General features: G+C 39.1%; 3 pseudogenes; all 3 read left to right on the top strand.

The window, feature by feature from the left end:
* The first annotated feature begins 11,148 nt into the window (after positions 1–11,148).
* Positions 11,149–12,093, top strand: LOC149146035 (F-box protein 7 pseudogene; annotated as a pseudogene).
* Positions 12,094–18,055: 5,962 nt separating this feature from the next.
* On the top strand, positions 18,056–19,000 carry LOC149146034 (F-box protein 7 pseudogene; annotated as a pseudogene).
* Positions 19,001–24,953: 5,953 nt separating this feature from the next.
* On the top strand, positions 24,954–25,898 carry LOC149146033 (F-box protein 7 pseudogene; annotated as a pseudogene).
* The last annotated feature ends 206 nt before the right edge of the window (positions 25,899–26,104 follow it).

Raw genomic sequence — 26,104 nt, 5'->3', positions numbered from 1 at the left:
CTTTACGTGCAAATTCTGGTCCCACTCCTAAAGCATAACAATAGGTCTCTTAACCACCCATCGTGATCCCTACCCTTGATGTCGAGATGATGGATAATGCCACTACCATTCTCTACCTATCGTCATCCATGAGATCAATGCATTTGAACTCCCTTGATGTCTCCTATAGTAATTATGTTAAACCTTCTTCGACGAACACTCTAGTCTGAACATCAGTAGATCTCCCATCTATTAGTCATATGTCTCCACACCTTAACAATGCATATGTGAACCTTGTTGCTCATGAAGATGCCTCAATCAAATCTTCTCCATCATGTGGTATCTCTTCTTCTAGTCCCCTAATATTCCATTCTGATGAACAGGTCATGGAGGCTATGAACATCCATGATTGTCCTTGGGAGGATATGCATTGTCTTTCATACTTCCTTCCTTAGCAAACCCTTGAAAAATATGTTATGGAATAAAAAGACTTCATTCATGGTGAATTCAATTAGTTTCAAAATCCCATTCCTGCATTATATACTTTTGAAGAAGGAAATATGGCTAACATTTCCCCTACCAATAAAATAAGCATTTTAAATAAACCTGGGATTTAAGAAAATATCAGCTTGGGGGCACAAGGCACCTCGATATAAATTTATTCTTACACCAAGTTATTCAAATAATTTTGTGATGTTTCCACCTGGTCTTATTCTAAAATGCCCATACTTGGTCCTACCATTATTGAACATCACATCAACACTTGGCCGAATGCCATCCCTATCTGCCAAAAGGAAAGGCGTATCCATCCTTCAAAACATGAAGCTATAAAAGTTGAAACCAATAAGCTCAAAAAGGCTGGTTTCATCTATCTGATCGAATGCACCACATGGGTGTCCAATCTTGTTCTCATTCCTATGAAACAAGGCACCATTCGTGTTTGCACAGACTTTCACGATTTGAACAAAGATTGTCCCAAAGACAACTTTCCCACACCATTCTTAGACCAAGTCATTCCTGAGTGTGCAGAGCATGAGGTTCTCTCCTTTATGGATGGATTCTTCAAATATAACCAGATACATATCCGTTATGCTAATCAACTTCAAACTTCCTTCACTAGTCTGTGGGGAACTTTGGCTTATAACGTCATGGTTTTCAGTTTAAATAATGTTAGGACCACTTTTCAGCGTGCCATGTCCTACTATTTTTAGGACCTTTCTCATATTATCCTTGCATATCTAGACAATCTCACCACTCGTTCCAAACTTCGGTCGCAACACCTTCATGATTTGTGTACCATCTTTCTTCAACATCACAAGTATAACATTGACCTCAAACCCCTTAAGTGTGTATTTTTCATTCCTCTCAACTAAATTTTAGGCTTCATTGTATCCAAATATGGTATCACTCTTAACCCTCTCAATGTTTAAGCCATTCTCAAACTTCCTCCTCCTCGTACCCTTTGCCAATTACCAAGCCTCCAAGGCAAAGTTAACTTTCTTTGTCGACTTGTTCCTGACTATGCCACCATGGTGCATGGGTTTCTTAGACTCCTTCAATCTAACATTCGATTTATTTGTGATGACCAAGCTCAAAAGTCTTTCGATGCCCTCAAATATTCTCTCACTTCTTCTACCTTGATTATTCCACCTAACTTCGAAAGGGATTTCATATTTTACATTTATACATCTGCCTATTCAGTCATTGGGGTCCTAATACAAGAATATTCTGTTGGAAATGAGCATGTCATATACTATGTCAGTCAGAACTTCAATGGTCCCCTTGTATCCTATTCACACGAAGAAAAGTTGGCATTGGTTGTTGTGTTCTTTGTTCAAAATCTTCATCATTATATCCTTATGCATACCACCAAAGTTGTGACCAATTCCAACCCGATGGCTTTCCCATTGAGTTGACAAATCATTAACGTGAAGTACACTTGTTGGATCATTATCCTTCAAGAATTCGATCTTGAATTTGTCACACCCAAGAGTAAGAAAGGTTTAGCCCTTGTTGAATTCATTTATTAATTTCCCACTGCTACGTTGGATCCACCTATAAATGATGATATTCCACATGAACACTTGTTCACCATTACCTCAGATGATCTTTGCTAGGGTGACATCCTTACTTATATTAAAACGCAGAAATCCCCCCCCCACCTCACTGGTGATGATCAATGGCGTATTTTACATCAAGCCCCTCACTACTTCCTCATTAGTGATGATATTTATCATCACAGTGTCGACACTATCCTTCATCATTGTCTCACCCATGCTGAAGCGGAGCAAGTGCTCAATGCATGCCATAGTGGCACTTGTTGTGGTCACCTCTTCAGGATGGACACTATCAAGAAAATCATGTGCATTGGTTACTTTTGGCCTTCTCCCTTTAGCGATTGTACTGAGGCAGTCAAACATTGTCCCAATTTCTAGTTATATGCCCTTAACGTGTGATCCCCACCTTCTCCTCTCCATCCCATCATTGTAGTTGATCCTTTTTGTAAATGGGATATTGACTTTATGGAGTGGTGATCCCCATATGCTAATAACCACAAGTATATTATCATGGTCATCGACTATTTGACCAAATGGGCTGAAGCCATGCCAACATTCAATACCACTGCAGTTACTGTAGCCATATTTTACTTTAACCATGTTATCACTTGATTTGGGGTTCCAAAACAATTAGTCTCTAACCATGGCCGACACTTTGAAGATGAGACATGGCATCAACTATCCTTTTATTGGGATTTTAACACCAATATTAGTCATGTTATTACCCCCAAGGCAATGGCCAAGTTGAAGTTGTGAACAAAATATTTAAGACTATGCTTCAATGGACAGTGAATAAACAAAATACCAACTGGAATTTAATGCTCTTCCCTACATTTTGGGCCTATAGAACTTCTCTCAATTCTGCCACCACGTTCACTCCTTTCCACCTTGTTTTCAGAGACAAGGAAACCTTACCAATCAAGTGTGAAATCCACTCCCTCCACCTTGTCTTCAAGTTCCTCCTAGAAACCCAACCTTTAAAACAATGAATTATCGTGCTTGAGCAAACCAAAAAAGACCGTTGTGTTGCGTTGCAAACCATTGAAGTAGCCAAAAAGTGCACCAAATCTTCGTATGTCTTAAAGGTCCACCCTCATACCTTCCATAAAGGTGACCTTGTTCTTGTTTAGGACCAATCCCATGATGTCCTGGGGCACGGAAAGCTTAAACCCTTATGGTTGGGACCTTACATCATCCGTAAATGTTTGGGAAAAGGGGAATACCTTTTAGAGGGTCCAGAAGGAGAAATCCTTCCCAATCCTCGCAATGCACTTTACCTCAAGAAATTTTAGTCATAAAATTTCCGATTGAAATGTATTTAACTTTTTCATTTTATTTCATTTAGGTAGCTTGCATCCTCGCCATCTTACGCATTGTCTTCTTATGTCTTTCTGATGGATCCATCATCCACACCTTATATCAGTTATGCTGCTGGTGCGAGTATCTTCACCAGGAATCTAGCCTCGGAAACTTGGGCGATTTTCACCCCCTTAGATTCATTAGTCCACCCCAATGGCATTTGGATTGGATCTTCCACCAATAACTAGGCAAAATATGATGCCGTGATTGGTTTTCTAGTTATTTCCCTTGATTGTAGCATCCTTCCCATTCATGTTTTTCTTGATTCCTTGATACTTATAATGAAATTGAATGACATTTATCATGTGCATAATCCTGTCCTATTTAGAAAATATCTACGAGTTAATATTTTGGCATGTGAGTTGAAATCCCCTACATTCATTCACATTCCTAGAGCCAAAATTCACTATGTAGATACCATTGAAAATAACATTCGATATTGGCATTGATCACATGCATATACAAGAATATATCCATAGATGAATGGTGAACCAAAATCGTTGCGCATGATGCATAACCATAAATATGTATCATAATACAGTGTTTTGAGTCCACTACTCTAAATACAAAGGACATGCTCTTTCACATGTTATAAAAAAACAAAAATGGGCACCCACATTTTCCTATGCCGAATCACTATCATCTCGAGGCTCCCAAGCCAATGGCTCCATCTCACCATCTCGTAGGTCTTATACTGCCTGACCGACCATAGCAATGCGTCACATGATTCCTCACCATTCTAAGGGAATACTAGTGCACTCATGTATATACCGATCTTCTAACTCATGCCACTCCTGTTATCTCACTCTAGTTAGTAGCACGTTGAATCTACATCGGAGATCCCCTAATAGATTATCATGACTTGATCTCTATTGTTATGTGGTCCCACCTTGATCTGCAACCCCAAGCACTAGAACTCATCACGTGTATCCTCCCCGCCTCACCAATGCTATATCGGCATATCATAAAGTATATAAACCAGTAACACATAAACATATTTCCTATCTAGACCCCATGCTCATCCCAGCGGAAGTGGTAAGTCAGGATCACCTTCATAGCTCATTCCACTATATGGATAATAATCCATGTAGAGTGGCATCTAGTCCCAATGTGTGAAAAACTCAAGTCAGAACACTCGTTTGAATCCCCCTCCTCCCCCTCATCATAGTAGCTACCCCTTGGCGGCGCATCTTGGGCTCCTTTGGGCCCCCATCACAAATCTGTACATGAGGATGGATAGTGGGGATCTTCTCAAAGAAGACTAAGCATAACATTGTCCCAAAAGAACAATTATGATTGGTCCCCCACATTCATAGTATCAAACGTTGTTTGAATGATGAAAACATCATCTGGGCCCACCCGTAGTAGGTCCCTGGCAACACATTCTCCACCAACATCATCTTCGTCCCAGTAATGTGGTCGAAGGAATGACTACCTATGACTTGCAACATTGTTGTGGCTATAGCTCATGTCTCAAGCCTCTCTAGGTCACTGATCTAAATGGTCATGCCCTTTGCATGAACCCCTAATACACAGTGATGATCAACAAACTGACCTATATGCCTCCCACGAGACAACACTAGATGTATCTCCCAACTACCCCTAGGGGGGGAAATCCTATCAAAAAAATATATGTCCTAGATTGTGATCTCGATCCTATGCTCCTGTACTACAAATGCCTCCTAATATGGGTCCCAGTGACTCACAATCCTAGACAACAAGGCCTCACCAACACTCATCAAAGGGTTCTACAATAACTTTAGCATGCCATGGCATGCCAAAATCCCTCTCACTACTTGATTCCCCTAAATCTCGCATGGAGGGTCTACAAATATCATTCTTTCCTTACAACCTTTAGTTGTGCTATACTTGAACAATGCCATTATGTTTTGTGAGCTCAGAGTCAAAGGCATGCATGTCTAGTTCTTAGCTTCAACTCACCACAAACCACCAATCCTTCTTTTACTTTTAGCCCAGAACACATTTTTTCCTTCAAAAATGTGTTAGACGCACTTATCATCCTAGTTTATGTGTTCTAGAACACAAAGAATGCCCCTAAAAGTGTGGTGCAGCCATGAGGATAAGCAAGGGTCCCCCACAATGAACTAAAGCCATAATCTGAAAGTCTAATCCACCAAAAAATATGAGTAAAGTTATGCCACCTACCTCCAACATAGAGATCCTGATTCTGACGATCAATGTATCTGCTACGATCTCCACAATATTTAAGGCGTTCTCCCCCTCTCCAAATTCTCTAACAAATCACTGTGCAAATGAATTGGATTTGGGGGAAAAGTTCCCTTTTATAGGAAAAATCCTAGTTTTTTTGTCGCCCATTGTGACCAAAATGTAGCTCTGTTTAATGAACCATCAACCCCATTGGAAACCTCTCACCAAATTCTATAATGGGTCTCCCTTTGTTTTTCGTAATTTGAAACTGACTAGGAAGCTTTTTTTTCCATGAGGTCTCACTTTGCCATCTATTAAAATTGAATTTCTTCAATTGAGACACTTGTACTTTGCTACCATTTTACCTTTGCACTAGTTGACTCATATGTTGATTTTTTCACGAGTGACCATCATTTACTCATTTTTTTTATGGTCCCCTTCTGGCCTCCCCTATGTGATAGCATCATCAAGTCACCCTTGTTCAAAGCATTCCATATGAGTCACCATTGTATCTATGGAGTCTGTTTCAAGTTCCCTTAAGTCCAGTTACATTGTTCCATACAATGTTGTGATACATCCATCCCATTATATTCATATTTGGCCTCTCACTCTACTGCTCCATCTTTTCCAAGTCTTTGTTTGAGTCATTGATCATCCCCTCTGGAATCGAGTCAGTCGTTGCAACGTCATACATACACATCATGCTCTAACAAGGGAATTCGTTAGTCCACCACTCATCTTGTTTCCTTCCATCATCATCACTAGTGTCATTCCATCAGTCACTGTACAATGATACCTTGTGTGTTTGACAAGGATTCCTTATTGCCTTAAATTTGGTGGGCCCCTCTTCTTTCAACTTCAACACATTTATTCCAAAATAGTGGTCTAGAGGACGTTGTAACTTGGTAACATATTTAATCTTTGTTTTGTACCTCATATCAAGCGTTAGCACTCCGTAGTTTTCTCTAGGCTAAAAAGAGAAAACTTAGAGGTAACCACCAACCTATTTTGGTTGAATGAATGGTCTTCTTCAAACTAAGGGGGATCCCTCACCGAGTAGACTCAGAGATAACACTTTTGAATATGATTTTCTTTTACAGAGATCAGTTATGAAAATGTTTGATTTTTGGTATGGTGGTAGTAGAGGGTTCTTGTAAAAACTAGTGATGCGATCATGACCTTCCTGGTCCAACATGATGATGTATCTCCAACCAATTTGATGTAGAAAGGCTCAATTAGTACGGATTTCAGAATGAATGAAAAATTGTAGTGTAGTGAAGATGGGTATATCAAGACATTCATCAAAAATAACATAATAACTAATAGTTCATTACTGCAAATCAGATAAATGATTATCAAGAAGAAAACACAAAACCGTTAAAGGCATAGATATTTCATTTGCAAATTGAAATATTTGGCATAGCTAGACATGAGCATATGAGATGAATTCAACTATAACTATTCAATACCCCTTCAAATTAGTTTAATAAGATAACATAACAAGGATAATATATAACTAAGAAGAAACAATATCTGAAACATCCATACCATAAGTATCTCTACAACTCCACTGGAATCTCTTCAACATTCAATCAAATACATTAACATGGATCACAACAACAAAATGCAATAGTTTCCCCACCAATAATGAAACCATCAACTGCCATTTCCATATGTATTCATCATCTTATATAGTTCATACATAGGATAAAATCATGTCTAAATTCAATGCACATTTGATCCAACATAGGATCAATCTCCAAACGTAAAGGAGGAAAATTGTTTTTTTCCAAATACTTTTCCTTAAAAGCATAAAACATAAAAATGTTTTTTTCTCTGAAAAAAACTTTTTCTAAATAGAAAACCAATGTATCTCTAAACATAACTAGCATGAAGTAAAATAGTAAAAAGCACAAGGCTTCTTTTTGAGTGTGGAAAAGGCTACGTAGCAGCTACGGATCATCCAAAACCTTGGGCTTCTGAAACTGGCATGTGGTGGGCTACTATGGAAGTGAGATGACTACCACATATACTCCATGTCATCCTCTTGAAAACCTGACAAGTGGATTCACTTGATCATGCATGTAGTAGTGTGGGCATGGACTGCGTAGCAAATTTTCAACTGGCCATATCTCTCAAAATGTTATACTTGTGTCAAAACTGAAGGAGGTTATTGTAATTTTAAATGATATCATTTAAAAGATAAACCTCTTTCTATTTCTCTAAATTATTTCCCAGTTTCCCCGAAAATACTCTAAAAAACAATGACTGAAAATAGAGTATTTGTGTAGTCCGAAAAATGGGCTTTGAAGATGTAGTGAAATATCTCGATATCTAACACTTGTGCATAAACTAGAAGAGGTTATTTTTTATTTACCCATGCATGAGAAAAACCTCTTTTGGCTTTCAAAAAGTCTCCTCCATGTGGTCGAAAACCGTTATAAAAAATGGTGACTAAAACAGAGCTTGTGCAACACATTCCCACAGTGAGTATGGCCTCAATTTCTCATCAACTGTCAGCTGGGAATCGATCTGTGTTATCTAGTAGGGATGTTATGTGCTCAAATTAGGCATAGTTTGGATGACTATATAGTGACATGAGAATAAGCCGGATAGGGGAGAATGAGAATGACAGTTGTACATGTGATGAGTATTGGGGAGTGGTAGTGGTGTCATGGGGATATGTTTAGAACGAAGGGAGGGAAAGGAAATGTGATGTGAATAAGAATTAAATGATATGTGAAAAGTGGATAGGATGTAGATGATATATGAAGGTATGTATAAATGGAAATATGGAGTAAGGTAGGAAATAGGGAAACATGGGGTAGATAGGAATAGGGAATAAGAATTTAAAACGTATTTAATGACCAGAACTCATGACCATTAGAACTTTAGACTGACACAACTTCATTTCAGATAGTTATGATTGATGAAAAAATCACACATAACCCCTTTTTACTTAATTGTATAAACATGTGTGACCTCATCAATCCCATCGACTTGACACTCTTTCATGCTTTGGTTGAACTCTCTATGGATGAACAGGATGAACCACATTAGTTGGTTCGAAACGTTGACCCAATCCTTACGATGTGATTAATCTGAAAGACTGATTTCTAAATTCGAAGATGTCATACAATAACTTTGAGGCTATGAAAACATTAGTGGTCATAGCCTCAACTTATTCAAACACTGAAAATTAAAGGGCATGGAATATACATCTAATGGCAAAAACCTAAGGCCCTAACATCAAGCAAAGGAAATCATCATTTCCCTTTGACTTGGTTGTTTGTCACGTACTTGGCACCAACTCCTTATAGCATGATTAAGAATCATAGACTTGATGATTTAGTGATCTAGATGATTGTCCCAGTGATTCTTGGGTGTGTGTGAGATGTTCCAAACATCATGAGGGGGTGGCACTTCAAGTAGCCTCCCACATTCCCAAATGTTCACAGATGTTGATACAATGTCAAATGGAGTTACATATATATGATAGGTTCAGTTTCAATGACTTGCAGTTCTCACATCATGCATGTCTCCATTCAAATCTTCAAATCCCTTTATTGTTCAACAGGGCTTCCTTGGTTGTGACCCACCCTCGCCTTGTCAGCTTGAGGGGCATTATGTCTCATGTACTCACACATTATTGTATTCATTCCTCACCTATGTCTTTCCATGCACATTATCCTTTGTACTATTTTTAGGCCCATTGATGCCAGCATATCATGTATCATGTACTTTGTAGCTCAGTCCCACATTGTTGGGCTCACCATTGTTATTTTTATCCATTTATCTTGGCAAGTATGGGTATGCCTCCCCTGCCTCATTTGAGATGATATTCTCCCACATAAAAGGAGATTTTTATCAGTTTAGTAGCTCTCGCCCCCTCTGTTAGACTCAGTCTTGTCAGTCCTCTATCAGAGTCAACTTCACCAAGGTTCATTTCTCGTCATTTGCAGTCATCAAATGCCATTTTGGTCAAAAAGAGTCATTTTAATTCTTGAGTCCAGGGTTTTGTCTCCAGAAGTGTGAAATAATGCCAGCAGGCCAGAGGGAGGATCAATAAGTTTTCATTTTAAGATTGCCATCATCAATAATACTCTAGGTTGATTCCTCTTCAAAACTTTGTTTTGAAGAGGGAATTGTCAAATCAATGGTTAGCATAAGTGTATTTTTAAAGTTTTCTGTCATGAAGAATTTCAAATACAGGCCTTGGTCACCTTATTATCTTCAGCAGCTTCTACAACCCTGCAACAAATAAACGGGACTCATCATTCAATCCAAAGAAACCAAGACAATGTTGTTTGCTAAGCTTGGCTGTTTGAAGCACTTTACAAATGTAAAGGTTTTGAGAGAACATATGCAACAAAATTACGGCCATGTTTGTTGTGAAAGTTTGTGGAAGTCAGCCATTGAGGAAACAGATTGAAAGGTACATGCGAATTCATGTAAACCAACCTGTGGTGAGAGGAAAAAGTGCCACTCGAACAACTGTTTGCAAAATTTTACTGAAAAATCAATCTCAGTGAGCACATTAGAGCAATGCACCTTGGATTAAGACCATTTTAAATATATATATATTTCATGATTACGAAATGAAATTTGCACAATCATGAGAAGACATTGCTATGTAGAAAATTATAAGGGCTCCATGAATTCCATTCATCCGTTTTGACAGAATGAATGCTCCAAGCTTCTAGGCGTTGCTTTTGGTTTCATGTCGAAGTTTCATGGAGAGAGGGCAAAACTGGTGATTTTTCATACCAAGACTATGTTTATGAGTCTGCGTGGCGCATAGGAATAAGGCACGGTGCACATGGGCCGCGCGGCGCATGGGGCGCTCCTCCGCAGTGTGAAATTAACACTGGCATGGCGTACTCACCAGGCACAGCGCATTGGGCTGGTGCGCGGCGCACAGACCTGAAACAATTTTTTTTTACCACTTCTCACTCAAATTTCACCTCCTATGTTTTGATTGCTTGTTGTGTTTGTTTGGAAAGAAGAGGAGGATTTATAATGTCAAAAATGTCAACTCAGTTTCAAAATGCACTATGGATAGTATGGAATTCAAGGCAGTGACACTTCATGTTACAGTTATGGTAATGGTGGCGGCGTTAACATATGAGATGGCTATAGCCCTTCCTTGGAACAAGAAGGCGCTCGAAAATAGCTAGTGAGATCAATAAAGAAGCGCCATATATTTGTTTGGTCACTGTGTATCCACCAGAAGAAGTTGCCTTCATGGCCACAAAGTTCTGAAGCGTCATCTCGAATACCCATTACTCAACTTTTCTGGTCGCAGATTTCACATTGGAACAATCTATGGCAAAAAGGTGATCTATGTAAGATGCGGTGGAGGAATGTGGAATGCATATGTAATGAGTCATATGATGTCTAATCTGTTTAATATAGTTGGAGTTGTGCATTTTGATATTGCTGGCAATGCAAAAATTCTCTTTCAATAGGGGATGTAACAGTCCCCAAATATGTTGCCCACACCGGAATCTGGGAGTGGCTAAAATTAAACGACACAAGAGGAGGTGACCTTTAATGACACACATTTCTCTCCTTGGTTGCAGAAATGGCCCTTTTAATACCTGTGGAAACAGGTCATGTTGGTCCACCTAAACCTCTCCAGTACTTGGATACACATCAGCCATGGTTAAGTTTGTATGGAACAAGAGTTCTACCAGTTCCTACTTTTGGAAGCTCGAGCAATAATCCTACTTCTGACCCAGCTCTAATACACCGAATTTTACCCGATGAGCTGCTTTTTGAGGTTTTTGCAGGTATGACACCTTACACTTTAGGAAGGCCAACATGTGTATGTCGAAAATGGCGCTATGCCCTTCAGACCCCTTGTCTTTGGCGCAATGCATGCATTAATACCTGGCAACTTTCTAGACTAGAAGAAATTATAAGATTTTGAAAACTGATTTTGGAGGCTCTTGGCGTGAAATGTGGCTTCATCGTCCTAGGCTTCGTTTTGATGGACTGTATGTTAGTTGAAACTCCTATATTCGTGGCGAAATTGCAGAATGGAAAACCACCAATCCAGTGCATTTGCTATTGATTGGAAGATCATTGGAATTACAACTGCCGGAAAAGACAGATGTAATCAGTATCACAAATGAAAAAATGAAATCATCAGATGTTCAAGTTCCATGGCAGAAAATCTTTTAACTGAAGATTTATAGTAGATCTTAAGGTATGTTAGTATCGCTATGTGCATTTTTTCCCCAGTGGTAAATTCTTGTACAAGAACTCATCTCAGAAGGTGAAGGATGTTGCAAAAGCTATGCATGGACGGGCATCAAAAGATGAGTCTGTCTTTGGCGGTCGCTACACAATGATAAAGGATCAGGTTGAGGCAACCATTTTGTACCTAGGTTTACGACCTACTGTCCTAAGAATCCATCTAAGATTAAGAGGTACAACTATTGGTGCAAACAATCGGTTGTATCTCGTCTCTCTTGTGACTAGTGGCATCGGAGAGAATGAAGTTAATGTTGAAGAAGAGTGCTGAACTTAGAAGGATGTAGGAGTTTGGAGAAGCTCGTCGAAGGTTTCCGTCTTCTACTGTTTTTGGAGGACTTGAACTTAGCAGATTGTGAAAAGCTTGGAGAATTATGTAATGACTTCCCTTGCCTCTCATCATTGCAGATTTTGTACCTGAATAACTGTCACTGTTTAAAGAAGCTCCCTGAATATTTTGATCACCTCATCGCATTGCAACAACTATACTTGTGTGGTTGTAAGTGCTTGGAAAATCTCCCCGAAAATTTCTATTGCCTCCCCTCTTTGGAAATATTGGATCTACATGATTGCCCCATGTTGGAAGGGAAATGTATGGACCACCTGATAAAAATAAAAAAATTACAACATTTGTATATTCAAAGAAGCCCATTGTTGTTGAAGAGATGGGCAGAAATTCAAAGAGAAGGCGATCAATTATGGCCTTTTACGGTTCATACAGGGCAGGCTTTGTCAGAAGAGGAGGCGACCAATATGCAAAAGAAATTTTTATCGGATTTAGACGGCCTTCTCACTCCTGGAAAAGGGAACCCGTTCCATCTATCTAATTGTCCTCCAAACACCTCCATACTTATTATGTTCGATAACCGTGAAATTTTCAATTCTGACCACCCTTGGCCTCTAATTGAGGAGACGTTAAATGACATCCAAATAAAATTTGAAATTGTTTATATTGGCAAACATTTTGACAAGTTGCCTATGCAAGTTGAAAACAAAATATTGGGTTATGCTCCTTTTAACTCGTAGGTCATGGCATTGATTAGTAATTTGCGTAGAGCATCATAGTTAAAGATAACGCCACCCTCAGAGGGAGATTCAGATGATTGGGACGAGGACGGTAACATAATTTATAGGCAATGGAGTGCTATGATTGCGGGAAACGGTGGAGAAGTATCTGTTGCCTTATATTGAGCAGGCTCTCAACGAACATGTAGAAGAAATCATTGTCAATGCATTGAAATGTTTGGCATTTCTTTCAAAAGAAAAATCACTCAGGAAAGGATTGTTTCTTGATGCAGCTCAGCGGGCTACTCCTCTACTTTGTCATCCAAGCCAATGGGTTAGGAGTTCAGCTGTTACATTTATTGCAGCAAGCAGTGGGGAGTTACACCCATTTGATTCTCATGTCTATTACAGGTGGAATGTCGGCATTCTTATGGCAATCAAATTCATGTCACCGATGGATTTTTGGCAAAGTCTTCATTCAAAGGTGCGTTTATTGAAAGGTTGGTTTTCATTCAAATGAAAAATGCTGAGTGCACTGAAGCTGAGAAATAGCAGATCGCAGTGGATTGTCCAAGGACTGTGCCAGATGTTACTCTCGTTCAGTAAGTAGACATGCAAGCAACCCTCTCATTGTTATATATGCTCTTACATCTGGCATAGCAGGCTATATTGCTGCTGGAAATGGCGGTTTCCTTTATTCAAGGCGTAATTTTAGTTTAAAGGCTATTTTTATTAAAAAATTAGTTTTATTCAAAAGGCCTAGGTAAATGAAAAGCGAATAGTCACAGATTGAAATGCCTACATTTAAAACAAAAACACTTGTCATAGTAGAGAAATAGGAACCGACGGTCTATTTTTTAACTGCAGTTACAAATCAAAAGGATTTACATCTACAGATGCCACCTCTCCATTGGTCATTAGAGATTTTCAAAGGAATAATGTAACGCTGCTCTATCCCTAGCACAGATGGACAACTCTTTTCCTATCTTCTTCGATTGGTTTTCCAGCTCCCTACTCCCAATCGATCTATTTTCTCATTCCTGAGTCTATTTATTGTATGAAAATTATGTGTAAATGGTCCTGAGTTCTGAGAAAAAGTGTGGGAGGAAAAAACCCAGCACTATCTCAGTATAGTTTTGACAGAGAAATAATTAAATGGTGCAGCTCTGATTTATAAGATCCTTGCGGTATGGGTTTTGGCAATGTGTTTTTCTCTATGTTTCATATGTGTCATGTGTTGTTTTGCAGTCCATTCATGATTGTTTCCAGCTAAATACTTTCAAGTAAGAAAGGTAGAATTCAGTCATTGCTCTGCCTTGAGGAAGTGTTCAGTCTTTATGTGTTTCTTCTACCTGGAAAGGATTCATACATTAATGCCCTTTTCAGCTTTCTTAAACAATCTTTTCACCCCATTTAAATTCAATTCGATTGCTAAAACCTCATGCTTATCTCGACTTATGAAATATCCTGTGCCTTTGGTTAAATCTCTGCTCATGCTGTCTTTGTCCCATGCAGCCCAACAACTTAATCATTAAATAAAATATCCCTCATTCAAATTCATTTTACTAGCCTAAATCAATTCCCATTTTAAGTCATCTCGGACTGTATTGATCATTTTATCAAGATAGACCCGGAGAGCTGAGCTTGGTTTGATGTTGCCTTGAACCTCGCCTTCCTTCAGCCTGAGGCAGATTCGAGCGCTAACATAGTGGCGACCATACTGGGGACCGAAAATGGTTTGCTTGAAGATTGTTTTTCCCCAGTACATATCTCAAGTTCAGAGCTGATTGTTGATGGTGAACAATGATCAGACATAAGACAGCTGAAATCATTCACTTGGCGACTCCATTCACTGAAGAATCCATGCAATCAATCCTTCATTGTGACTCCACTGCAGAGGGATCAGTAGCTTTGAGATCTCTTAAGATGGATCAGATTGCAAGAAGATATGCTCCCATGAGCTGAGATCACATGCCAGGTTTTCCAAATAAAATGCCCAAGGTAGATTGGTCAAAGAATTTTCTTGTGTTCAAAAATGTGGAAGGTAATGACGCTGCTCTTCATCTGGTGAAATTTCACATTCATGTGCATAAATTAAAGATCGATTTTCCTGAAGACTGTTTGATGAAAATGTTTATGGCTACTGTGGAAGATGAAGCCCGATCTTGGTATGAAAGATTGCCACCTGCTTCCATTTATTGTCTAAAGGATTTTCATTCAATATTCTTTGAGAAGTATAAAGAATCTTATCCATCATTAAATCTAGTTCATCATTGTTGCAAACATGCTTCTACTTTTATTGAAAGCCTTGAAAAATATTATGAAGATAATAATTTCATGGATGATGAGATCATGGAAGCCCTGTATGAAAATCCCTTTCAGCAGCGTAAAGACGATCATGAAAATTTGCAGCATGATCAAGATTGTAGTATGGTGGAAGATGAAAGAATTTGCATCTTCACAGTCAACATGAATTATGTGAAATAGATCAGCAGGTTGAAGAGTTCCATATGGCTGAAGTTGATGAAAGAAAAAGTGTCGGTTCAGATCTGTTAATAGAAGAAGACGACATGCAAGTAAGTTCAGTTCTAATTTCAGAATGTGATAATGTCAAGACAGATATTTTAGTTCCAGATTCAGACTGTGATGACCAAGAATGCCTAGTACAGAATCCTATGAAAGAGAACTCTGCTGCTGAAATCATCTGAGATGAAGAAGACAAAGTTTTGGATCCAAATTTTCTTAGTTCATTAGAATACAGCCTTCATGAGGAGGTAATCCAGTCAGTGTATGAAAAACAAGATCAGACCTTCATTCAATACATTCACACCACAGAAGATCAAAACATTCAGGATTTCCATTCAGATTCCTCTTCATATGTTTCATGTGTTGAAATGTTTTTCCAAGAAAATATCTGCTCATCTACCTGTTCAGAGTTTTCTAAAGCCCAGGAGCATAGTTTTACTGAAGCACATGATGAAGGAAGATCAGAATTTGAAGCAAAGGACACCTTGTTTCTTCAGCAGGAGGAAAATCTTCATGTTTTTCATGATCCAATGGAAAATCTATTGCAGCTAGAGGTGAAGGTGTTTATTGCAATATTCGGTGATGAAGGAGATCAGGGTCAATTAGCTTTTTGGATGCCCAGTTACAAGTATCTGTTGTTGACTAGGAGACCTGATCAGGAGGATCAATCAAGAAGGCATCTACTTGATTGGTTACGATGGCATTTTGATATAGTTTGATCGTATATTGCCTTGTAAGAAACACGGGTGGCCATGTACTGCCACCTAGCTTTAAGTTTTAAGTTCAGGTCTTGGTATTTTTTAGTACAGTTTGTCGAGTCAGTTTTTAAGTCATTTCAGTTTCACAATTGAGTCGATTTGAGTCCAGTTTCAGTCAATAAAGGCGTCAAAGTCTGTGTTGGTTGTCGAAATAATGACTCCATAGCCAATGGACGAAGGCACTATCTACTCACCCAAAGGTCTGCAGTTCTTGGCACCTCCACGGAGTGGTAGCTTCCATCCTAATTGGAGCCACTGTTAGAATCAGTCTTGTCAGTCCTCTGTCAGAGTCAAATTCACAAAGGTTCATTTCTCGTCATTTGCAGTTATCAAATGCCATTTTTGTCAAAAAGAGTCATTTTAATTCTTGAGTCCAGGGTTTTGTCTCCAGAAGTGTGAAATAGTGCCAGCAGGCCAGAGGGAGGATCAATAAGTTTTCATTTTAAGATTGCCATCATCAATAATACTCCAGGTTTATTCCTCTTCAAAACTCTGTTTTGAAGAGGGAATCGTCAAATCAATGGTTAGCATAATTGTATTTTTAAAGTTTTCCATCATGAAGAATTTCAAATACAGGCCTTGGTCACCTTATTATCTTCAGTAGCTTCAGCAACCCTGCAACAAATAAACGAGACTCATCATTCACTCCAAAGAAATCAAGACAATGTTGTTTGCTGAGCTTGGCTGTTTGAAGCACTTTACAAATGTCAAGGTTTTGAGAGAACATATGCAACAGAATTACGGCCATGTTTGTTGTGAAATTTTATGGAAGTCAACCATTGAGGAAACAGATCGAAAGGTATATACGCATTCATGTAAACCAACCTGTGGTGAGAGGAAAAGGTGCCACTCGAACAACTGTTTGAAAAATTTTACTGAAAAATCAAATCTCAGTCAGCACATTAGAGTAGTGCACCTTGGATTAAGACCATTTTAAATATATATATTTCATGATTGTGAAATGAAATTTGCACAATCATGAGAAGACATTGCTGTGTAGAAAATTATAAGGGCTCCATGAATTCCATTCATCCGTTTTGACATAATGAATGCTCCAAGCTTCTAGGCATTGCTTTTGGTTTCATGTCGAAGTTTCATGGAGAGAGGGAAAAACTGGTGATTTTTCATACCAATACTGTGTTTATGAGTCTGCACGGTGCATAGGAAGAAAGCGCGACACACATGGGTTGCACGATGCATGGGGCTTTCCTCCGCAGTATGAAATTAACACTGGCGCGACGTACTCACCAGGCGCGGTGCGTTGGGTTGGTGCGCGGCGCACAGGCCTGAAACAATTTTTTTTAACACTTCTCACTCAAATTTCGCCTCCTATGTTTTTATTGGTTGTTGGGTTCATTTGGAAAGAAGAGGAGGATTTATAATGTCAAAAATGTCAACTCATTTTCAAAATCCACTATGGACAGTATGGAATTCAAGGCAGTGACTCTTCATGTTACAGTTATGGTAATGGTGGCGGCGTTAACATGAGACAGCTACAGCTCTTCCCTGGAACAAGAAGGCACTCAGAAATAGCCGGTGAGATCAATAAAGAAGGACCATAGATTTTTTGGTCACTGTGTATCCACTAGAAGAAGCTACCTTCATGGCCACAAAGTTCTGAAGTGTCATCCCAAATACCACTTGCTCAACTTTTCTGGTTGCAGATTTCACATTGGAACAATCTATGGCAAAAAGGTGATCTATGTAAGATGCGGTGGAGGAATGTGGAATGCATATGTAATGACTCAGATGATGTCTAATTTGTTTAATATAGTTGGAGTTGTGCATTTTGGCATTACTGGCAATGCAAACAATTCTCTTTCAATAGGGGATGTAACAGTCCCCAAATATGTTGCCCACACCAGAATCTGGGAGTCGCTAAAATTAAACGACACAAGAGGAGGTGACATTTAATGACACACATTTCTCTCTTTGGTTGCAGAAATGGCCTTTTTAATACCTGTGGAAACAGGTCATGCTTTTCCACCTAAACCTCTGCAGTAGTTGGATACACATCGGCCATGGTTAAGTTTGTATGGAATAAGAGTTCGACCAGTTCCTGCTTTTGGAAGCTTGAGCAATAAGCCTGCTTCTGACCTAGCTCTAATACACCGGATTTTACTCGATGAGCTACTTTTTGAGGTTTTTGCATGTATGACACCTTACACTCTAGGAAGGGCAGCATGTGTATGTTGAAAATGGCACTATACCCTTCGGAACCCTTGTCTTTGGCGCAATGCATGCATTAATACCTGGCAGCTTTCTGGACTAGAAGAAATTATCAGATTCTGAAAAATGAATTTGGAGGCTCTTGGCGTAAAATGTGGCTTCATCGTCCTAGGCTTCGTTTTGATGGACTGTATGTTAGTCGAAACACCTATATTCGTTCCGGAATTGTAGAATGGAAAACCACCAATCCAGTGCATTTGTTATTGATTGCAAGATCATTGGAATTACAGCTGCCAGAAAAAACAGACGTAATCAGTATCACAAATGAAAAAATGAAATCATCAGGTGTTCAAGTTCCATGGCAGAAAATCTTTTAACTGAAGAGTTATAGTAGATCTTAAGGTATGTTAGTATCGCTATGTGCGTTTTTTCCCCAGTGGTAAATTCTTGTACAAGAACTCATCTCAGAAGGTGAAGGATGTTGCAAAAGCTATGCATGGATGGGAATCAAAAGATGAGTCTGTCTTTGGCTGTCGCTACACAATGATAAAGGATTAGGTTGAGGCAGCCATTTTGTACCCAGGTTTACGACCTACTGTCCTGAGAATCCGTCTAAGATTAAGAGGTACAACTATTGGTGCAAACAATCGGTTGGATCTTGTCTCTCTTGTGACTAGTGGCATCGGAGATAATGAAGTTAATGTTGAAGAAGAGTGCTGAACTTAGAAGGATGTAGGAGTTTGGAGAAGCTCCCCAAAGGTTTCCGTCTTCTACTGTTTTTGGAGGACTTGAACTTAGCAGATTGTGAAAAGCTTGGAGAATTATGTAATGACTTCCCTTGCCTCTCATCATTGCGAATTTTTTACCTGAATAACTGTCGTTGTTTAAAGAATCTCCCTGAAGATTTTGATCACCTCGTCGCATTGCAACAACTATACTTGTGTGGCTGTAAGTGCTTGGAAAACCTCCCTGAAAATTTCTATTGCCTCCCCTCTTTGGAAACATTGCATCTACATGATTTCCCCATGTTGGAAGGGAAATGTATGGACCACCTGATAAATATAAACAAATTACAACATTTTTATATTCAAAGAAGCCCATTTTTGCTGAAGAGATGGGCAGAAATTCAAAGAGAAGGCAATCAATTATGGCCTGTTACAGTTCATACAAGGCAGGCTTTGTCAGAAGAGGAGGCCACCAATATGCAAAAGAAATTTTTATCGGATTTAGACCGCCTTCTCACTCCTGGAAAAGGGAACCCATTCCATCTATCTAATTGTCCTCCAAACATCTCCATACTTATTATGTTCGATAACCGTGCAATTTTCAATTCTAACCACCCTTGGCCTCTAATTGAGGAGATATTAAATGACATCCAAATAAAATTTGAAATTGTTTATATTGGCAAACATTTTGACAAGTTGCCTATGCAAGTTGAAAACAAAATATTGGGTTATGCTCCTTTTAACTCGGAGGTCATGGCATTGATTAGTAATTTGCGTAGACAATCATAGTTAAAGATAGCGCCACCCTCAAAGGGAGATTCAGATGATTGGGACGAGGACAATAACATAATTTATAGGCAATGGAGTGCTATGATTGTGGGAAACGGTGGAGAAGTATCTGCTGCCTTATATTGAGCAGTTTCTCAACGAACATGTAGAAGAAATCATTGTCAATGCATTGAAATGTTTTTCATTTCTTTCAAAAGAAAGATCACTCAGGAAAGGATTGTTTCTTGATGCAGTTTTGCGGGCTGCTCCTCTAATTTGTCATCCAAGCCAATGGGTTAGGAGTTTAGCTGTTACATTTATTGCAGCAAGCAGTGGGGAGTTACACCCACTTGATTCTCATGTCTATTACAGGTGGAATGTCGGCATTCTAATGGAAATCAAATTCATGTTACCGATGGATTTTTGGCAAAGTCTTCATTCAAAGGCAAATTTATTGAAAGGTTGGTTTTCATTCAAATGACAAATGCCGAGCACAATGAAGCAGAGAAATAGCAGATCGCCGTGGATTGTCCAAGGACTGTGCCAGATGTTACTCTTGTTCAGCAAGTAGACATGCAAGCATCCCTCTCATTGTTATGCATGCTCTTACTTCTGGCATAACAGGCTATATTGCTTCTGGAAATGGCGGTTCCCTTTATTCAAGGCGTAATTTTAGTTTAAAGGCTATTTTTATTAGAAAAATAGTTTTATTCAAAAGGCCCAGGTAAATGAAAAGCGAACAGTCACAGATTGAAACACTTACATTTAAAACAAAAACACTTGTCATAGCAGAGAAACAGGAACTGACGGTATATTTTTTAACTGCAGTTACAAATCAAAAGGATTTACATCTACAGATGCCACCTCTCCATTGGTCATTAGAGATTTTCAAAGGAATAATGTAACGCTGCTCTGTCCCTAGCACAGATGGACAACTCTTTTCCTATCTTCTTCGATTAGTTTTCTAGCTCCCTACTCCCAATCGATCTGTTTTCTCATTCCTGAGTCTATTTATTGTATGAAAATTATGTGTAAATGGTCCCGAGTTCTGAGAAAAAGTGTGGGAAGAAAAAACCCAGTACTATCACAGTACAGTTTTGACAGAGAAATAATTAATGGTTCAGCTCTGAGTTATAAGATCCTTGCGGTATGGGTTTTGGTAATGTGTTTTTCTCTCTGTTTCATATGTATCATGTGTTGTTTTGCAGTCCATTCATGATTGTTTCTAGCTGAATACTTTCAAGTGAGAAAGGTAGAATTCAGTCGTTGCTCTGCCTTGAGGAAGTGTTTAGTCTTTATGTGTTTCTTCTGCCTGGAAAGGATTCATACATTAATGCCCTTTTCAGCTTTCTTAAACGGTCTTTTCACCCCATTTAATTTCAATTCGATTGCTAAAACCTCATGCTTATCTCACCTTATGAAATATCCTGTGCCTTTGGTCAAATCTCTGCTCATGCTGTCTTTGTCCCATGCAACCCAGCAACTTAGTCATTAAATCAAATATCCCTCATTCAAATTCATTTTACTAGCCTAGAAATCAATTCCCATTTTAAGTCATCTCGGACTCGATTGATCATTTTATCGAGATAGACCCGGAGAGAGCCCTCTCCTGTCCTCGTAGGGCTAGCTACGAGGTTGAGCTTGGTTTTATGTTGCCTTGAACCTCGCCTTCCTTCAGCGTGAGGCAGATTTGAGCGCTAAAATAGTGGCGACCATACTGGGGACCGAAAATGGTTTCCTTGAAGATTGTTGATTGTTGATGGTGAACAACGATCAGACATAAGATGGTTGAAACCATTCACCTGGCGACTCCATTCACTGAAGAATCCATGCAATCAATCCTTCATGGTGACTCCACTGCAGAGGGATCAGTAGCTTTGAGATCTCTTAAGATGGATCGGATTGCAAGAAGATACGCTCCCATGAGCCGAGATCACATCCCAGGTTTCCAAATAAAATTCCCAAGGTAGATTGGTCAAAGAATTTGCCTGTGTTCAGAAATGTGGAAGGTAATGATGCTGCTCTTCATCTGGTGAAATTTCACATTCACGTGCATAAATTAAAGATCGATTTTCCTTAAGACTATTTGATGAAAATGTTTATGGCTACTCTGGAAGACGAAGCCTGATCTTCGTATGAAAGTTTGCCACCTGCTTCTATTTATTGTCTAAAGGATTTTCATTCAATATTCTTTGAGAAGTATAAAGAATCTTATCCATCATTAAATCTAGTTCATCACTGTTGCAAACATGCTTCTACTTTTATTGAAAGCCTTGAAAAATATTATGAAGATGATAATTTCATGGATGATGAGATCATGGAAGCCCTGTATGAAAATCCATTTCAGCAGCGTAAAGACGATCATGAAAATTTGCAGCATGATCAAGATTGTAGTACGGTGGAAGATGAAAGAATTCTGCATCTTCACAGTCAACATGAATTATATGAAATAGATCAGCAGGTTGAAGAGTTCCATATGGCTGAAGTTGATGAAAGAAAAAGTGTCGGTTCAGATCTGTCAATAGAAGAAGACGGCATGCAAGTAAGTTCAGTTCTAATTTCAGAATGTGATAATGTCAGGACAGCTATTTCAGTTCCAGATTCAGACTGTGATGACCAAGAATGCCTAGTACGGAATCCTATGAAAGAGAACTCTGCTGTTGAAATCATCTCGGATGAAGAAGACAAAGTTTTGGATCCAAATGTTCTCAGTTCATTTGAATACAACCTTCATGAGGAGGTAATCCAGTCAGTGTATGAAAAACAAGATCAGACCTTCATTCAATACATTCACACCACAGAATATCAAAACATTTAGGATTTCCATTCAGATTCCTCTTCATATGTTTCATGTGTTGAAATGTTTTTCCAAGAAGATATCTGCTCATCTACCTGTTCAGAGTTTTTTGAAGCCCAGGATCATAGTTTTACTGAAGCACATGATGAAGGAAGATCAGAATTTGAAGCGAAGGACATCTTGTTTCTTCCGCAGGAGGAAAATCTTCATGTTCTTCATGATCCAATGGAAAATCTAATGCATTCAGCAGTGAAGGTGTTTATTGCAATATTCGGTGATGAAGGAGATCAGGGTCAATTAGCTTTTTGGATGCCCAGTTACAAGTATCTGCTGTTGACCAGGAGATTTGATCAGGAGGATCAATCAAGAAGGCATCTGCTTGATTGGTTACGTTGGCATTTTGATATAGTTTGATCGTATATTGACTTGTAAGAAACACAGGTGGCCATGTACTGCCACCCAGCTTTAAGTTTTAAGTTCAGGTCTTAGTATTTTTTAGTACAGTTTGCTGATTTAGTTTTTAAGTCATTTTAGTTTCACAATTGAGTCGGTTTGAGTCCATTTTCAGTCAATAAAGGCGTCAAAGTCTGTGTTGGTTGTCGAAATAATGACTCCATAGCCAATGGACGAAGCCGCTGTCTGCTCACCCAAAGATCTGCAGTTCTTGGCACCTCCATGGAACAGTAGCTGCCATCCCAATTGGAGCCAATGTTAGACTCAGTCTTGTCAGTCCTCTGTCATAGTCAATTTCACCAATGTTCATTTCTCGTCATTTGCAGTCATCAAATGCCATTTTGGTAAAAAAGAGTCATTTTAATTCTTGAGTCCAGGGTTTTGTCTCCAGAAGTGTGAAATAATGCCAGCAGGCCAGAGGGAGGATCAATAAGTTTTCATTTCAAGATTACCATCATCTATAATACTCCAGGTTGGGTCCTCTTCAAAACTCTGTTTTGAAGAGGGAATCGTCAAATCAATGGTTAGCATAAGTGTATTTTTAAATTTTTCCGTCATGAAGAATTTCAAATATAGGCCTTGGTCAACTTATTGTCTTCAGCAGCTTCAGCAACCCTACAACAAATAAACGGGACTCATCATTCACTCCAAAGAAATCAAGACAATGTTGTTTGCTGAGCTTGGCTATTTGAAGCACTTTATAAATGCAAAGGTTTTGAGAGAACATATGCAACAGAATTACGGCCATGTTTGTTGTGAAAGTTTCTGGAAGTCAACCATTGAGGAAACAGATCGAAAGGTACATGCACATTCAAGTAAACCAACCTGTGGTGAGAGGAAAAAGTGCCACTCGAACAACTATTTTCAAAATTTTACTGAAAAATCAAATCTCAGTCAGCACATTAGAGTAGTGCACCTTGGAGTAAGCCCATTTTAAATATATATATTCCATGATTGGGAAATGAAATTTTCACAATCATGAGAAGACATTGCTGTGTAGAAAATTATAAGGGCTCCATGAATTCCATTCATCGATTTTGACAGAATGAATGCTCCAAGCTTCTAGGCATTTCTTTCGGTTTCATGTCGAAGTTTCATGGAGAGAGGGCAAAACTGGTTTTTTTTCAGACCAAGACTGTGTTTATGAGTCTGTGCAGTGCATAGGAAGAAAGCGCGGCACATGGGGCGCTCCTCCACAGTGTGAAAATAACACTGGCGCGACGTACTCACCAGGCAAGGCGCGTTGGGCTGGTGCACGGCGCAGAGGCCTGAAACAATTTTTTTTTACCACTTCTCACTCAAATTTTGCCTCCTATATTTTGATTGCTTGTTGGGTTCGTTTGGAAAGAAGAGGAGGATTTATAATGTCAAAAATGTCAACTCAGTTTCAAAATCCACTATGGACAGTATGGAATTCGAGGCAGCGACTCTTCATGTTATAGTTATGGTAATGGTGGCGGTGTTAACATATGAGACGGCTACAGCTCTTCCTTGGAACAAGAAGGCACTCAGAAATAGCCGGTGAGATCACTAAAGAAGGACCATAGATTTATTTGGTCACTGTGTATCCACCAGAAGAAGAAGCTCTCATAGCCACAAAGTTCTAAGGTGTCATCCCAAATACCCATTGCTCAACTTTTTTGGTCGCAGATTTCGCATTGGAACAATCTATGGCAAAAAGGTGATCTATGTAAGATGCGGTGGAGGAATGTGGAATGCAGATGTAACGACTCAGATGATGTCTGATCCGTTTAATATAGTTGGAGTTGTGCATTTTGGCATTGCTGGCAATGCAAACAATTCTCTTTCAATAGGGGATGTAACAGTCCCCAAATATGTTGCCCACACTGGAATCTGGGAGTGGCTAAAATTAAACGACACAAGAGGAGGCGGCCTTGAATGACACACATTTCTCTCTTTGGTTGCATAAATGGCCTTTTTAATACCTGTGGAAAGAGGTCTTGCTGGTCCACCTAAACCTCTAGAGTACTTGGATACACATCGGCCATGGTTAAGTTTGTATGGAACAAGAGTTCGACCAGTTCCTGCTTTTGGAAGCTTGAGCAATAAGCCTGCTTCTGGCCCAGCTCTAATACACCATATTTTACCCGATGAGCTGATTTTTGAGGTTTTTGCATGTATGACACCTTAAAATTTAGGAAGGGCAGCATGTGTATGTCGAAAATGGTGCTATGCCCTTCGGACCCCTTGTCCTTGGCACAATGCATGCATTAATACCTGGCAGATTTCTGGACTAGAAGAAATTATAAGATTCTGAAAACTGATTTTGGAGGCTCTTAGTGTAAAATGTGGCTTCATCGTCCTAGGTTTCGTTTTGATGGACTGCATGTTAGTCGAAACAGCTATATTCGTGCCGGAATTGCAGAATGGAAAACCACCAATCCAGTGCATTTGCTATTGATTGGAAGATCATTGGAATTACAGTTGCCAGAAAAGACAGATGTAATCATTATCACAAATGAAAAAATGAAATCATCAGATGTTCAAGTTCCATGGAAAAAAATATTTTAACTGAAGAGTTATAGTAGATCTTAAGGTATGCTAGTATCGCTATGTGCGTTTTTTCCCCAGTGGTAAATTCTTGTACAAGAACTCATCTCAGAAGGTGAAGAATGTTGCAAAAGCTATGCATGAATGGGCATCAAAAGTTGAGTCTGTCTTTGGCAGTCACTACACAATGATAAAGGATTAGGTTGAGGTAGCCATTTTGTACCCAGGTTTACGACCTACTGTGCTCAGAATCCATCTAAGATTAAGAGGTACAACTATTGGTGCAAACAATCGGTTGGATCTTGTCTCTCTTGTGACTAGTGGCATCAGAGAGAATGAAGTTAATGTTGAAGAAGAGTGCTGAACTTAGAAGGATGTAGGAGTTTGGAGAAGCTCCCCGAAGGTTTCCGTCTTCTACTATTTTTGGAGGACTTGAACTTAGCAGATTGTGAAAAGCTTGGAGAATTATGTAATGACTTCCCTTTCCTCTCATCATTGCGAATTTTGTACCTGAATAACTGTCGTTGTTTAAAGAAGCTCCCTGAAGATTTTGGTTGCCTCGTCGCATTG

This window comes from Pinus tabuliformis, chromosome X (assembly GCF_031772625.1).
Source record: "Pinus tabuliformis cultivar Carrire ecotype Pingquan chromosome X, CPIR1, whole genome shotgun sequence".
Lineage (NCBI taxonomy): Eukaryota > Viridiplantae > Streptophyta > Pinopsida > Pinales > Pinaceae > Pinus > Pinus tabuliformis.
The sequence above is the reverse complement of the archived record's forward strand: the minus strand, read 5'-3'. Positions and strand labels throughout refer to the sequence as shown.